This window comes from Dermacentor silvarum, chromosome 3 (assembly GCF_013339745.2).
Source record: "Dermacentor silvarum isolate Dsil-2018 chromosome 3, BIME_Dsil_1.4, whole genome shotgun sequence".
Taxonomy (NCBI): Eukaryota; Metazoa; Arthropoda; class Arachnida; order Ixodida; family Ixodidae; genus Dermacentor; species Dermacentor silvarum.
Window position 1 is genome coordinate 53,620,042 of NC_051156.1, and position 15,063 is coordinate 53,635,104.

Sequence of the window (15,063 nt, forward strand, 5' to 3'; positions counted from 1 at the left end):
AAAATGGCTGGAAATTCAAACGCAACTGAATGATGAAGTGATTAGCGTGTACGCTTTGACCGAAACGCATCTACGAGATTTGGAGCAGCCGCCTGTTATTGACAACTTTGTATGGGAAGGGTGCAACAGAATTACCGGGTCAAGGAAAGGTGGAGGCGTAGGCGTACTAATTTATTTTTTATTTTTATTTAGAAATACTGCAGAGTTGCTTGACTCCAAGCAGGAGTGGGCACAAGAAAAAAAAGACATCAGAGAACACAGCAACAACGGCAATAAGAACCAAATACGGAAAATTAAGACATGAAACACTGCAATTTAAACAGTACAAGAACACCTTCTTGCCAAATACAGAAAATGAGGACATGAAACACTGCAATTGAAACAGTATAAAAACACCTTCACCCACGCATTTTCTTCAAATTTGTAATAAATACGTCAACACTGGGGCTATCGACAATTTCTTTCGGCAATTTGTTCCAAGCGCTTATGGTTCTAAGAAAAAAAATGTCACAGTTTCGCCCTAAGGGCGAAGCAATGAATGCGATAGCAACACAGCAATGTCATACGAAGTAAGGTGAGCGGCTTTGGTAGCAACAACACGCAGAACTGTTGTCGACGCCATCGGCGTTTTGCCCGCGTTCGCTCAAAATGCGTGCGGCGTTGGTGACTGTTGCCGGAGCCTCTGATATAAATAGGCACTGCGTGCCGCAGCTAAACGTCGCCTCCCTTCCCTCCCCCTCCCCCACGGCCTCTCGCTCGTTGGAAGAAGGCGCGTTTGCTCTACATACATGGTGATTGTGAAGGAGAACAGAGACGCCTACTTCTGCAGCCCTTAAGCGAGCACGGCGCAGAACGCGCGTTTGTTCTCCGCCGTGCGTTCACTCCCCGTGAAAGACGCGCCCCTCGCGCCCTTTCACTCGCACATACAGCGTTCGGCGCGCGGCGACGATTTCTTCTCCAAATGACGTCATACGGAACCTCACGGCGACGGCGACGGCGACGCCGACGGCAGAAATCTGCTTTTGAGTGTCCATATAATTGCTATCGCAATAAAATGAATATTTAAAAATGTCGTTTTGAGCGCTGTATTCCTTGATCATTTTAACATTATCAAAACGAGAGCTTGTGCGCAGAGTGTGGCGGGAAGTAAAGTTGTGATTGTTAATTTGTATTAAGTTGTTATATATTAAGTACAAATATTTTAATCTGCATTCGGCACGTCTCGCTTTAAGTGTATCAAGACCAAGATAATCAATCATTTCTGTCACACTATCAGTGCGTTTATATTTGTTGCAAATGAATCGAGCCGCGGCTCTTTGAACTTTTTCTAACTTGACAACGTTTTTCTGTCTGTAAGGGTCCCATAGGCACGAAGCATACTCCAGACATGGCCGTACCAACGCTTTATATGCTGCTAATTTCACTTTCATAGGGGATTTTGAAAGTTTGCGTTGAATGAACCAGAGAGATTTGAAAGCCTTGGTGCTGATTGTATTAATATGAAGATCCCAACTCAGATTGTGTGTAATTGTAACTCCGAGATATTTAACGGCCGATGATTCCTTAAGTACAATGCCATCTACAGAATAAGAATGTCGCAAAACGGTTTTGTTCTTGCATATAGACCTACACCACGGCGCTACGTCACGAAAATGCGGTGGCGCTGTCGTCGGAATTTAGTTTCGCTTGGTAGGCACTCCGCCGCCGAGCCGCCGCCCGTGTCGCGCCTACCACAGCAGCCACATGGGTTTCGCGGGTGGTTGTGCCGTTCCATCTGTGAGGTCTTTATTCTACGATTTTACAATGAAAGAAACGCAGTATGTGGATGAGCTGAGTTGCGTCGAAATACGCAAGAGACTAAAGTTTTCATAGGTTTCCTGTTGATGAAAACAGTCGCAAGCAATGGGCCGCCGCGGTAAAAAGGGAAAGTTGGATTATGATACCAGATCATCCATTATGCGCAAAACATTTCGTAACCATTAAGCTTCTCTTTTATTTTGATTGGCGTGCATTAGCCGATCTTAGGATCGTTACGATCTTAGGATCATATACGATCTTAGGATCCTTATTAGCGTGCCATTATAATTGCTTGCCGCACTGTGGGAAAGCTAGATTAGGATTAGCCTTGAATGTAGGTCGAGCGAGCAGATGCCCCACAAAACACGTCACATTCGAATTTGTTTTCATCTCAAAGAATTGAGCCACCAGCAGTGTAAATATCCTATCACACGTTCACATACGCAGGCAGCAGGGTCACAGCTGCGTTGATTGCAGTGTGGAAGTCATAAATGCGCCTAAAGGTGTCAGTTAAATTTCGAGCGCGAAACAAAATGTACAGTGTTAGTACAGAGTTGGAGCGATCGGACGGCCGCATACAACAGCTAGCTCACATTGCGCGGGCCTACACAGGCGGCGTCGCCGTAGGGCCGGTACCTTGCCGGTCCCATCACCGAGGCGATCGCTTCTATCGCCGCTCACGGCGACGTAGAAATTGGCTACAGCTTGTTTTTAACATACAATAGTTCTTAATAGAAAAGCTATCTCGAATTTGCGCGTGTTTCGTAAAGCAGCGCCCAGTACTAAACCACTGGCGCGATCCGGAGCAACGACCCGACGGCATTTCGTCTCGCAGACGGAAACCGAAGCACCGGCCGTCTCAGCGAGGCGGCTCGGCTGGCTTGCAAGTACTAAGTTTCGTTTGTTATTCGCACCAAGGACACCGACAAAACCGATTCATTTAAGCCCACATTAATCGTGTTGTCAAAAATAAGCACACAATGATGAGCAGCAGGCCAGGCCGCAAGCGCTGTCGGCCGTCACTGCGGCGGTCAACGAGCTAGGCCTAGCGTCTCGTTCGGCCGTATCCCGATGGGGGCGAGATGCAAGAACGTGCATTGGGTGCACATTAAAGAGTCTCACGTAGTCAAACTTAATCCGGCGCCCCCATTACTGTGTGCTTCATAATGAAATCGCGGTTTTAGCTCTCCCACCCCATTAAAAAAAATTCCCCATTCGCGAGTGCAAGCGGTGGCGGCGAACGTGGGCGGAGCGAAACGTTGGGCAGAGCCTACGCGACGTCGGTATAGGGCCTAAAATATATCGACGGTGCCTACCGCTGTTTACAAACATGGTGTAGGTCTATACGGAGGACTAAGCACTTATCAGCGTTTAAGAACATGTTCCATTTCATGCACCAACATGAAACTTCAGCGAGGGCTTTCTGAAGTGTAATTTGATCAGCAACAGTTTTAACAGTGGTGTAAAGAATGCAGTCATCTGCGCTTTATCTTAACATTACTAGTGTATAACATTCACAATATCATTAATATAAATGAGGAATAAAATCGGACCCAAAACTGACCCTTGTGGCACCCCTGATGTTACTTGTGCCGTCTCCGAGCAGTACCTGTCAACTTGGACATACTGATACCTGTTTTGTAGATAAGCCCTAATGAATTCGATAAGTCTGCTATTTATTCCAATGGCGTATAGTTTCTGTAATAATTTATTATGGGGCACTTTATCAAAAGCTTTTGCATAGTCCAAAAATAAAGCATCGATATGTTCTTTGTTATTGATCGAGAGTGAAAAATCATGGCATACACTGAGCAGCTGCGTAACAGTCGACAAACCATGCCGAAAACCATGCTGAGCATCTGATAACAGTCTGTTTTCTTCGAGAATACGGTCGCCCAATTGGCGAGGTGTGAAGTGGCGAAGGGTAAACGAGACATGTAAAGAGCATTTACGGATTAGTGGTACATGGCAAGGTAAAAAGACGTGGCTGGGAGTAGCTTACCTATGGACAGGTAGTGATAGCAGAGAAAAAATAAGGAATTGGTCGATTGCATCAGAAGCGATATTAATGAGTTCAGTAACTCGGGCCAGGTGATATTAGTGGGAGATATGAACGCGCACATGGACGATTTAGACGGATGTACTGATTACAACGGCTCTCTAGTGCTGGATTTGTGTGATGAACAGAACCTTATAGTAGTTAACCGGGAGAATAAGTGTCATGGACAGGTAACGTGGCAATGCGGAAACAGGCACTCATGTATCGACTACGCCTTAGTCTCAGAAATGGTCTACGAACAACTAGACCAAATGATAATAGACGAAAATGGAAAAAATAGCCTGGGAAGCGATCATAGACGTTTAGCATTGAAGTTTGGGCGAGATACCAGCTCAGAACATGAACCAATAGCCTCAGAATATTTAAAAATGAATGACGAGAACAGAGATCGCAAACAACATAGAGAAGAAAATTGAGGCTTTTCCTACAGCAGTCTGGGAATATAAGGAACTGGTGGAGGTTATGTAGCATGAAATAAGGTGGACACGGCAAAACAATTGTTGGATTGGAAAGAGGAAACCACGTAAGTGGTGGAACAAGGAAATTAAACAAGCTATATAAGAGCGTAAAGAGGCATCTAGGGTTCATCGAGAAGCCAAAAAGTTGGGATTACAAGAAGAAGAGGTGCTCCACAGATGGAATACATACCGAGAAAAGAAAAGGGTTGCGAGTGAGCTCGTGCAAGAGAAAATTAAATGCGCAAGTCAACGTTGGGTGCATAACATTCACAAAAGAGACAAAGGCGCCCCAAATAGATTCTGGAACCATATAAAAGCACTCGGAGCTCGGAGCTCCAACTAGAAACTCAGAAACGGCTATAAGGGATGAAGACGGTAAAATCTATGAAGGCGATGATGCGCTGCGATACATCACAGACGTTATCAGGCATAACATCGGCACGAGAAAAAGCGTAGTTCAGACAACAGATTCAGCAACAACAGAGAGGCCTGAGAGATCAAAATTCAGCATAGAAAGCTTTTATTGGAAAAAGGCAGCAGAAAATGTCCCTAACAACACGGCAGCAGGACCCGATGAAATCCCAATACAGCTAATCAAAAACCTTGGTCCAAAAAGCAAGGCACTGCTGACTAATGCCATACAGCAAGTGAATAGAACAAATAATATTCCCGTTGGATGGCGTGAAAGCAAGATGAATCTCATCTACAAAGGCAAAGGAGATAAGGATAAGACGAGCTCGTACAGGCCAGTTACAGTAACGTCGGTGATATATATAATGGCAATGCAAGCCATAAAATTAGAACTGTCGATGTGGGTGGAGGAAAACGGTGTATTGAGGGAACTACAGAATGGGTTCAGGCCAGGCAGACGCTTAGAAGACAATATGTTTGTACTAACTCAGTGCATAGAGATTTCAGTAGCTCAGAAAAGACCTTTATGGATAGCATTTCTAGATATTAAAGGAGCTTATGACAACGTAGACAGGGAATTGTTGTGGGATATTCTTCAATACGAAGGCATAGATGACGATTTTGTGGAGCTGCTGAGGGAGATATATCGAGACAACCAAGTACAAGTGGCATGGGAAGGCCGAAAAGGAAATGAAATGGTGGGAATTCACCAAGGATTGAAGCAAGGATGCCCTCTGTCACCATTGTTGTTCACGCTTTACGTCAAGGGCATAGAAAGACGACTGGAAATAGCGAATTAGGTTTTGATTTATCCTACATGCGTAATGGACAAATGGTGCAACAGAAGGTCCCTGGACTGATGTACGCAGACGACATTGTGCTACTAGCGGACAATAAAAAAGATTTACAGATACTTGCGAATATCTGTGGGAACGCAGCGACAAATATATGCCTTAAGTTTAGCACAGAGAAATCAGGGATTATGATCTTTAATGAACACACGAGTAACTTCGTGGTGTCAATTCAACAGCAAGTAATACCTATAGTGACGCAATATAAGTACCTCGGCGTACACATAAACGAAGGAAAGAATTACTCAAGCAACCACCAAGATAATCTGAAAATAAAGGGGAAGCGGAATGCAGCAATAATGAAACACAGAGCACTGTGGGGCCACAATAAGTATGAGGTGGTGCGTGGAATCTGGAAAGGAGTAATGTTGCCAGCGCTAACATTTGCAAATGCCATTATATGCTTAAAATCGGATATATTGGCGGGTTTGGAAGTTAACCAAAGATCAGTAGGCCGGTTGGCTTTGGGAGCACACGGTAATACGACAAATGAGGCAGTGCAGGGTGACATGGGTTGGGCCTCTTTTGAAGTCAGAGAAGCAAAAAGCAAAATTAGTTTTGAAGAAAGGCTCAGGAACATGGATGAAAATAAATGGGCGGCTAAAGTGCACAAGTATCTCTACATGAAAAGCGTGGACACAGAATGCAGGAAGAGGTCAAGGATGTTGGCAACCAAGTACAGGATAATCGAAACTGTAAATAGACAACCAGGGGTCATCAGAAAGAAAGTGAGAGAAATAGAGACCGTGAATTGGATGCAAAGAATGGAAACGAAAAGGACAATGGAGATTTACAAGAATGAGAAGAAAGAAATTAGAAGGGAAAATCTGTACGATAACACAAAGGGCAGTGCCTTGCTATTTGAGGCTCGAGCCGGTTGCCTAAGGACGAAAACATATCGGAACAAATATTCGGAACTAGATGAGACATGTGTAAGCTGCAGTAAAGATCCAGAGACCACTCAGCACATCCTAATGGAATGCGACGGGATCCACCCAGCGAGAACCGTAGGTAACGTGCAACTCCCAGAAGCGCTTGGGTTTAAAGTGGAAGGAAACATAAACAGATCAGCCGTAGAGATCAGTAAGAGACGATTAGAGTACTGGTGGAAAAAAAGCAGGGAAAAGATGGATACGACCTGATCTCTTAAAATCATAGGCAGCGGTACAAGGTAAAATTTTGAAAAAGAATATTAATGAGAGGTATACAAAAATGCTAGCTAAAGAACATGTATAGTATACCTGATTAAATCAAGCAGGCTAGGTGACTATTTGTCGCCGCCCCGTTTCAAAGGGGATGCCAATAAATCATCATCATCATCATCAGAGGGGCACTTCTTCGCGGGTTCTCTCAGGTAAGCGAAGGCCATCGGCAATGCGTCTCGTCGCAGCGGCCACGCAGCACGCCAAACATGTCCCTGCTCCACGCCCGGCGTCATGGCTTCTTTTCAGCGGCGCGCGCGCCTTTAGGAGTCTTTTTAGTAACTGTACCACCCGTCACGAGTGACTCAGACACACAACACGCTTGGTAAGCGCACACCTCCAAATCAGAGAGCGTAAAAACGTGGGTAAAGCGATGAAACAAAGTGCGACACGACCGTTTCAAAGCGACACCACCGGCGATACTCCTCCCGGCATGCATCGCGAGAGCTGCGCAATGCGGAGGAGGTATGATAGCGCTCATGTTTGGCTGAAGCTGAAGCGCGTTTGATTACGCCCCGCATCTAGCACAACTAAAGATAATAATGAAACTACAGATCCGTAAAAAAATGACAGGACCATATATATTGTCACGAAGATAATTAATACGAACTTGCCGAAAGAGAAGAGCCTTCTTTAATGATGGCCGACACTCAAGAGAACACGCGCACATCTGCGCCTTTCGTCGTCTTCTCGCTGGCGATCTTGTGCCTGTAGTGGGCAGCTGACTTATGACGATCGGTGCCTGTAGTGGGCAGCTTACTTCGCGTCATTACTCCCCACGTGAAAAGGGACCGTCCCGGTCGCCGGTTGGAGAGGGTAAAGGGCGACAGAGGGCGTGGGAGAGAGTTGATCAGAGGGGTACTTCTTCGCGGGCGTAGTACGGCTTCATACGTACTACGTGCACAATCTCGGCTCGTGCTCACCGTCGGCTCGAGCTCATAGTAGTACTCTGAGGGACGACCTCGTAGTTCACGTCGCTGAGTCGCCTGACGATCTTGTACGGGCCAAAGTATCGGCGCAGTAATTTTTCTGACAGCCCCTGATGACGGACGGGTGTCCACACCCAAACATAGTCGCCGGGTTCGTACTGGATGTGCCTTCGGCCACTGTTGTAACGGCGGGCGTCGGTACTCTGCTGGTTGCGGATGCGGTTGCGAGCAAGCTGTCGAGCTTCTTCGGCTTTCTGGATGATGTCAGCGTTGTCACTTCTTGTTGTTCCGTTGTATACCGGGAGCATGGCGTCTAAAGGTGTTGTTACGCAGCGCCCATAAGCCAGTTCAAATGGTGTGAATCGGGTGGTTTCCTGCACAGCCGTATTGTATGCGAATGTCACGTATGGTAAAATTTGGTCCCATGACTTGTGCTCTACGTCAACGTACATGGAGACCATATCGGCCATAGTTCTGTTGAGGCGCTCGGTTAGTCCATTAGTTTGTGGGTGATATGCCGTGGTTTTCCGATGATTGGTGTGCGTCAGCGTGACGATCTCTTGCATTAAGTCAGCAGTAAACGCAGTTCCTCGATCGGTTATTAAGATGGAAGGGGCCCCATGACGTAGTACGATTCCATGGACAAAAAACATCGCGACTTCTGTAGCGGTTCCGCGGGGCACAGCTTTGGTTTCTGCGTACCTCGTTAGGTAGTCCGTTGCGACGACTATCCATTTGTTTCCTGTGGACGATGTTGGGAACGGACCGAGGAGGTCCATTCCCACCTGTTGAAACGGTGCTGGAGGAGGGTCCAGGGGTTGCAGAAGACCAGCAGGTTTCAAAGGTGGAACCTTGCGCCGTTGACAATCACGGCAGCTTCTCACGTAGCGCTGAACGGACGAGAATAGTTGTGGCCAGTAGTGACTTCTGGCGTATGCGCGCTAACGTCCTGGCGAAGCCTAAGTGTCCGGCACACGGGTCGTCATGACACGCCTGCAGTACTTCTTCGCGCAGCGAAACCGGGACGACAAGGAACGTTTCATGGCTGTTTTCGGAGTTTTTTCTTGTAGAGCACGTCGTTCCGGAGGCAGTAAGAAGTCAGACCTCGTGACATCGGTCGTGGGACAACAACGTCGGCTCCCTGAAGGTATCTAATGAGGGGAAGCAATGTACTGTCTGCACGTTGGAGGTCGGCCATCTCGATAGTGTCCACTACACCAAGAAACGGGAAATCTTGCTCTACGTCACAGGGCTTCCAAGGTATAGGTGCACGTGAGAGGCAGTCAGCGTCGCCGTGCTTCTGTCCGGATCGATATACCACTGTGACGTCGTACTCCTGAAGGCGGAGGCTCCAACGAGCGAGGCGGCCTGAAGGGTCCCTAAGACTCGCAAGCCAACACTTACTACGCGAAAAGGGCGGCCGTAAAGGTAGGGTCGGAACTTTGCCGATGGCCCAAACGACAGCTAGACACTCCTTTTCAGTCGTGGAATAGTTGACCTCCGCCTTTGTGAGACTGCTGCTCGCGTAGGCTAGTACTCGTTCGGCGCCGTCTTGCCGCTGAACGAGTATAGCACCGAGCCCCACGTTGCTGGCGTCTGTGTGGATTTTTGTGTCAGCCTTGTCGTCGAAATGCGCGAGTACGGGGGCTCTTTGCAGTCGCTTCCGCAATTCTGTAAAGGTTTCCTGTTGTTCTTCCGTCCACTCGAAGGGTACATCTTGGCGTGTGAGTCTCGTTAATGGTTCGGCGATTCTTGAAAACCCCTCGACAAAACGACGGTAGTAGGCGCAGAGACCTAAGAATCGCTGAACTGCCTTCTTGTCTGTTGGACGCGGGAACTCAGCGACGGCCGCTAGCTTCTCAGGGTCTGGCCGAACACCGCGGGGGCTGACTACGTGTCCGAGAAACTTCAGCTCCTGAAAGCCAAAATGACATTTCTCAGGCTTGATAGTCAGATTTGCTTTGCTGATTGCAAGGAGTACATTCTTGAGTCGTTCGAGATGTTCATCAAACGTTCTGGAAAACGTCACAACGTCGTCTAAGTAGACTAAGCACGTCTGCCATTTCAGTCCAGAGAGAACAGTGTCCATCATTCGCTGAAATGTGGCAGGTGCGGAACACAGGCCGAACGGGAGGACTTTAAGTTCATATAATCCATCAGGAGTCACAAATGCCGTTTTTTCGCGGTCACGCTCATTTACTTCGATCTGCCTGTACCCAGACTTAAGATCCAACGAGGTGAAAAATTGGGCGTGGTGTAGACGGTCCAGAACGTCATCGATCCGTGGCAGAGGATAAACGTCGCGCTTGGTGGCACTATTAAGCCGTCTGTAGTCTACGCAGAAGCGTAGTGTGTTGTCCTTCTTTTTAACTAAAACGACGGGTGACGCCCATGGACTTTTGGACGGCTGAATCACGTCATCATCTAACATTTCTTGAACCTGGCGCTTTATCACCTCCCTTTCCGTAGGCGCAACGCGGTAAGGATGCTGACGAACGGGGCGTGCTGAGTCGTCCGTAGGAATGCGATGCTTCGTAACGGAGGTGCGCCGTACTTTAGACTCGGTAGAGAAACAGCCAGAGAAGTCGTTGATAAGGTCCAGTAGCTGCTGTTTCTGTCGTTCCGATAAGCCCGGGTTAATCTGAATTTGATCGCTCAGGTTGGCCTCTATCGATGAATTAGAGGAAGCAGTTTCTAGCGAGGCGACATCAGTGAAGGCAGCAATTTCATGGAGGAAGGCGACAGCTGTGCCTTGCGGTAAGTGCTGATATTCGTTGCTGAAGTTTGTCAGCAGGACTAATGAGCGTCTGTGCCTGAAGCTGAACGAGGCCCCGTGCAATGCAGATGTTTCGCTCAAGCATTAATGGAATGTTTGCCTCGGCGATGCCCTCATAGCCGTCGAATGCGTCGCACGTTACCAGGGTCAGTAGGCTACTTATTCGCGGTACCGTTATGCTGTCTTCGACGATGCGCAAGGCGTTTTCGGTGGCATTCTCGTCGCCAGCGTCGCTTGCTATGGCTTTTGCCGTAGAGAACGTCACGCTCGATTTTTCCAGGTTAATTATGGCTCCATTCGCCTGTAGAAAGTCCATGCCGAGTATCAAGTCCCTCGAGCAGCTGGGCAGAATAATGAAGACCGCGACGTACGTAAATCCACGAATATTTACCCGAGCGGTGCATCTGCCCACGGGAATTATTAGATGCCCCCCAGCAGTACGGACATGCGACCCAGTCCACTGCGTAAAAACTTCCTTTAACTTTGACGCAAGCTCTCTGCTCATAATCGGAGCTGTCCGCACCAGTGTCAATTAAAGCGGTAACTTCTTCGTCGTCTATGGTAACCAGTATGTCTGACGTTACCACTTGCCTTTGGGCACTGGAGTGTGACTGAACGTCGGTGCTTTATCGTCGTTGTCGTCGTGATGGAGGATATTCGAAGCGCTCGGCGTCAGCGGTCTCACCTCCGGAGGTCGCTGGACTCAGTTTTCCGGGTTTGCAGGGCTGGGTGAACGACGCCTACGAGCGTCTCGATGAAATGAGGGACTTGGCGATCGGTATCGAGCAGGCGATGCAGAACGGGGCTCGTGCCTTCGCTGCTCGAATGAGCTGTCGCGACTCGCGATGAAGTTCTCTATCTCCATCGGGCGCTGACCAGGTCGTGGACGAGGTGCACCTGGAGGGAACCCGCGGAGGCCCACTCGTCGATAGGGGCACATCCTGTAGACATGGCCGAGCCTCTCCGCAATGAAAACATAGGGGCCTGAGGTCAGGGGCCCGCCAAACGTCGCTTTTTCTGGGCCTCGACTCCTCGATGGACGGTGGACTGCGACGCCTGAACGCTACTTCAGTCTGTTCGGAGGGGCGCATGACGTTTGAGGGGCCGTACAGCGACGGTCGTCGTACGGCGCCCGCATAAGTCATTCGGACTGGCTCCCGCTGCTGTGGTACCTCGTAGCGTTCAGGAGCTTGGGCGGCTTGCCTAATCTCGTCGCGCACTATCTCCGCCACAGAAATTCGGGCTGTCGGCGCGTCGGTTACCTGCATTTTGTGGAGCTCTTCTCTTACCACAGCCCTGATCAATTTGCGTAAGTCCTCGAGGTGGTTTTCTGATGTCATGCTAGAGGGGCTGTGTGAACGTTCCATCACGTTGCGGTTGTATTGTCTGGCACGCTGTCGAAGGGCCCTTTCCATTGCTGTCGCTTCAGCAAGGAAGTCTGCAAGTGTTATGGGCGGATTCCAAATAAGTCCAGCAAAGATCTCTTGCTTCACAGCTCGCATCAAATGTCGCACCTCCTTGTCTTCGGCCATTGAGGCATCCGCAAGTCTGAACAGCCGAGCCATGTCTTCAGTATACGTGGTGACGCTCTCGTTCGGGGCTTGGAATCTTGCCTGTATTGCCAGCTCCGCTCACTCCTTCCTGTCCATGTTGGAGTATGTGGCGACCAGCTGCTGTCGAAATTCGTGCCACGAAGTCAATGTCATTTCATGGTTATGGAACCACCTCCTCGCGGAGTCTTGGAGCTCGAAGTACACGTTGCGCAACTTGCGGTGTTCGTTCCATTCGTTGCATTCGGCGACCCGCACGAAATGGTCTAGCCAATCTTCCACGTCTTCAGGAGCTTCTCCGTGGAACACAATCGGCGTCTGCGGCTGGTTGAAGATGATCTGCGCCGGCGAAACAGCCGCAGCAGCAGGAGGCTGTGGGCTCAGGTTCATCGTCCGGATACGATCGGGCAACAGACCGTGCTCAGGTTGGAGCCCTTGAAGACGGCGGCTGGTGCGTACGTGCACAGGAGTAATCTCTCCCGGACTACTCATTGGGGATGAGTCAGGGGTACGCTGCGTCTCCGGCAATGGTATCATATACCCCGCACCTCCACCAGTAAAGTGTCACGAAGATAATTAATACGAACTTGCCGAAAGCGAACAGCCTTCTTTAATAATGGCCGACACTCAAGAGAACGCGCGCACATCTGCGCCCTTCGTCGTCTTCTCTCTGGCGATCTTGTGCCTGTAGGGGGCAGCTTACTTCGCGTCATTATCAAGACGCTTATATTCTAATGTTTCAGGATGTTGCTGTTCGTTTGTATTTCTATGTTTTCTCCCTGCTCATTTGGCCGGCCGCCATTGTGGCCTCCCACCGTGAGCGCACGTTCATCTCTCTACGAAACCTTACTGGAGCGGCTGTTGCCCGCTGTCATGTGAATGAAACGGCGTCTTTCTCGCGTGTTAGTGAGCGGACAAAATTGATGCGTGTCTGGCGTTCTCTAATGAACCCAAGATTTGCTGTAATTTAGGAAACACTCCCAATAATACGTCAAAATACAAAAAAGAAAGAAAAGAAGAAAAAGAAAGCGCGGTGGCCAAACATTCAGTTGCAGTGTACAAGTAAGTCTCATTACGAAGCATCTTTCTCGCCCTGCAGATTAATTATTCGACCTGCTCTACGCTTTGATTCTGTCGGTCGTCGAGCTTTTACAGTACTCTAGCGTGCGCCCACGTGCGACCTTCAGTGTTTGCCCGCTGTTAGTGGGTGTCGCGTTTCACGGGAATATAAAACAAAATCGAATATTGGGAGCATTGATACACAAGAAGCAATAAAAAAATATTGGGTACAAATATACATTCAATCACTATAATGCATCCGCTTTTAGTTTTTGTGCAGGTACACAAGTCTATGTTTTATACTACAACCTAAAATGCCTGCAGCGGTAGCGGTGGGCTTTCCATCACATTGAACCATAGTGATAATTCATGCCACAACATGGTTTGCCACAATAATCTCCGATGTATGTTGGCTGTTTCTGTGGCTTCCTTTTAGATTATAATGACACGTATGCAGTAGAGATCAGTGACGAATGAATTGCTGCTGCCTCTCTTGAGCATACACTCGTGCAAGATTTGAATTTCTTTTTTTTACATTGCGAAACCGAAAATCCCCACTGGTGTCAATAAAATATTTAGTGCAACCTGCCTCATTCCCTCGGCCGCACACCATATCGTATAGGTTAGACCCCGCTAAAAATACCACATCAGGATCGCAATATGACACAATAATAAGTAAACTTCCAATCCATATTGTAGGTCCCCTAAGCCACGAATGCCAATAAAGGTTACAAGACATTTGGCGTTGCAGTAGCCTTTAAAATATACGCTTCGGCACATGTAACCTCGAGCCGCGACGCAAATTCACGAAAACACAAAGATCAAATTTTTTTAGTCACCGAGTAACCTTTATGTTATAAGTTACTCGCAATTATACGTTAACATAAACGTTACCGTGCTAAGAGTGTAGCCTCGCGATAATCCCCAAATCGTTCAACCACCCTCATCGCCTACTCTGGTTCCCGGGACATGCGGGGGTACAGGGAACGAACAGGCTAACGCTTTAGCTCGAGCGTCTACTAACCGAGCGATGGCGTCCTCATTGAACCCCAACCCCTCACACTATCCCCCACAAAATCCCATCAATTTAAATGTAAAAGACATCCTTGCTCATCAGCGCGGAGTCCGCAGAAAATACCCGGCGCCTCACCCACAACTTAGCGGGGAAGAGGCCGCCGATTGGAGCAAAATACAGACCGGGGTATTCCCCCATATAAAACTGCTAAATGCCATGTATCCCACCCGCTATAGGGCCACGTGTCCTTGGTGTGGTGGCATACCTACAATAATACAATGACTGGGAGTGTACTAAGCACCCTCATAGGCCCACTAATAATATCTCAATGGAGCAGTGGGAGGCACAGATCGCCCGTTCCGACTTGGCAGAACGAAAGTCCTTAATTAGCCAGGTCATGCAGGCGGCAGAGGCCAGTGGGGCCCTGGACTGAGGTGCTCCGACCACCGCTATACTTAAAATATTTTCCAGCCAAATAAAGTTTCTATATATATACTGCATCGGTGACGCGCACCCGAGGTCGACGTGCCCAGCCAAAGCTTCCAAGTGCCACTACTGTGGTAACAAAGGACATTTTGCGAAAGCCTGCCTGAAGAAAGTTGGGTCAGCGCAAAGAAAGGTACGCGTCTCTAACTGCTGTCGAACATGGTACCGGAGAAACTTTCATTGGCGCGATTGACGCGGCCCGGAAAGCGCGCTATGTGCATGTTCTCGTAAACTCTGTGCCTATCCTTGCTAAAGTTGATTCGGGTGCAGAAGTGTCGGTTCTACCTTCTACATTTCCAGGATTGCCCACCCACCTGGATAACGCAGACGAGGTACTACAGGGGGCGGGCGGCAACAAGCTCAATTTTCTAGGCAAATTTGACGCAGAGATCGCGTGGAAAGGGAGGACTGCCCGTCAAACGTGCTATGTCGTTAGCCCTCTTCGCGATGTACTTCTCGGGCTGCCAGCC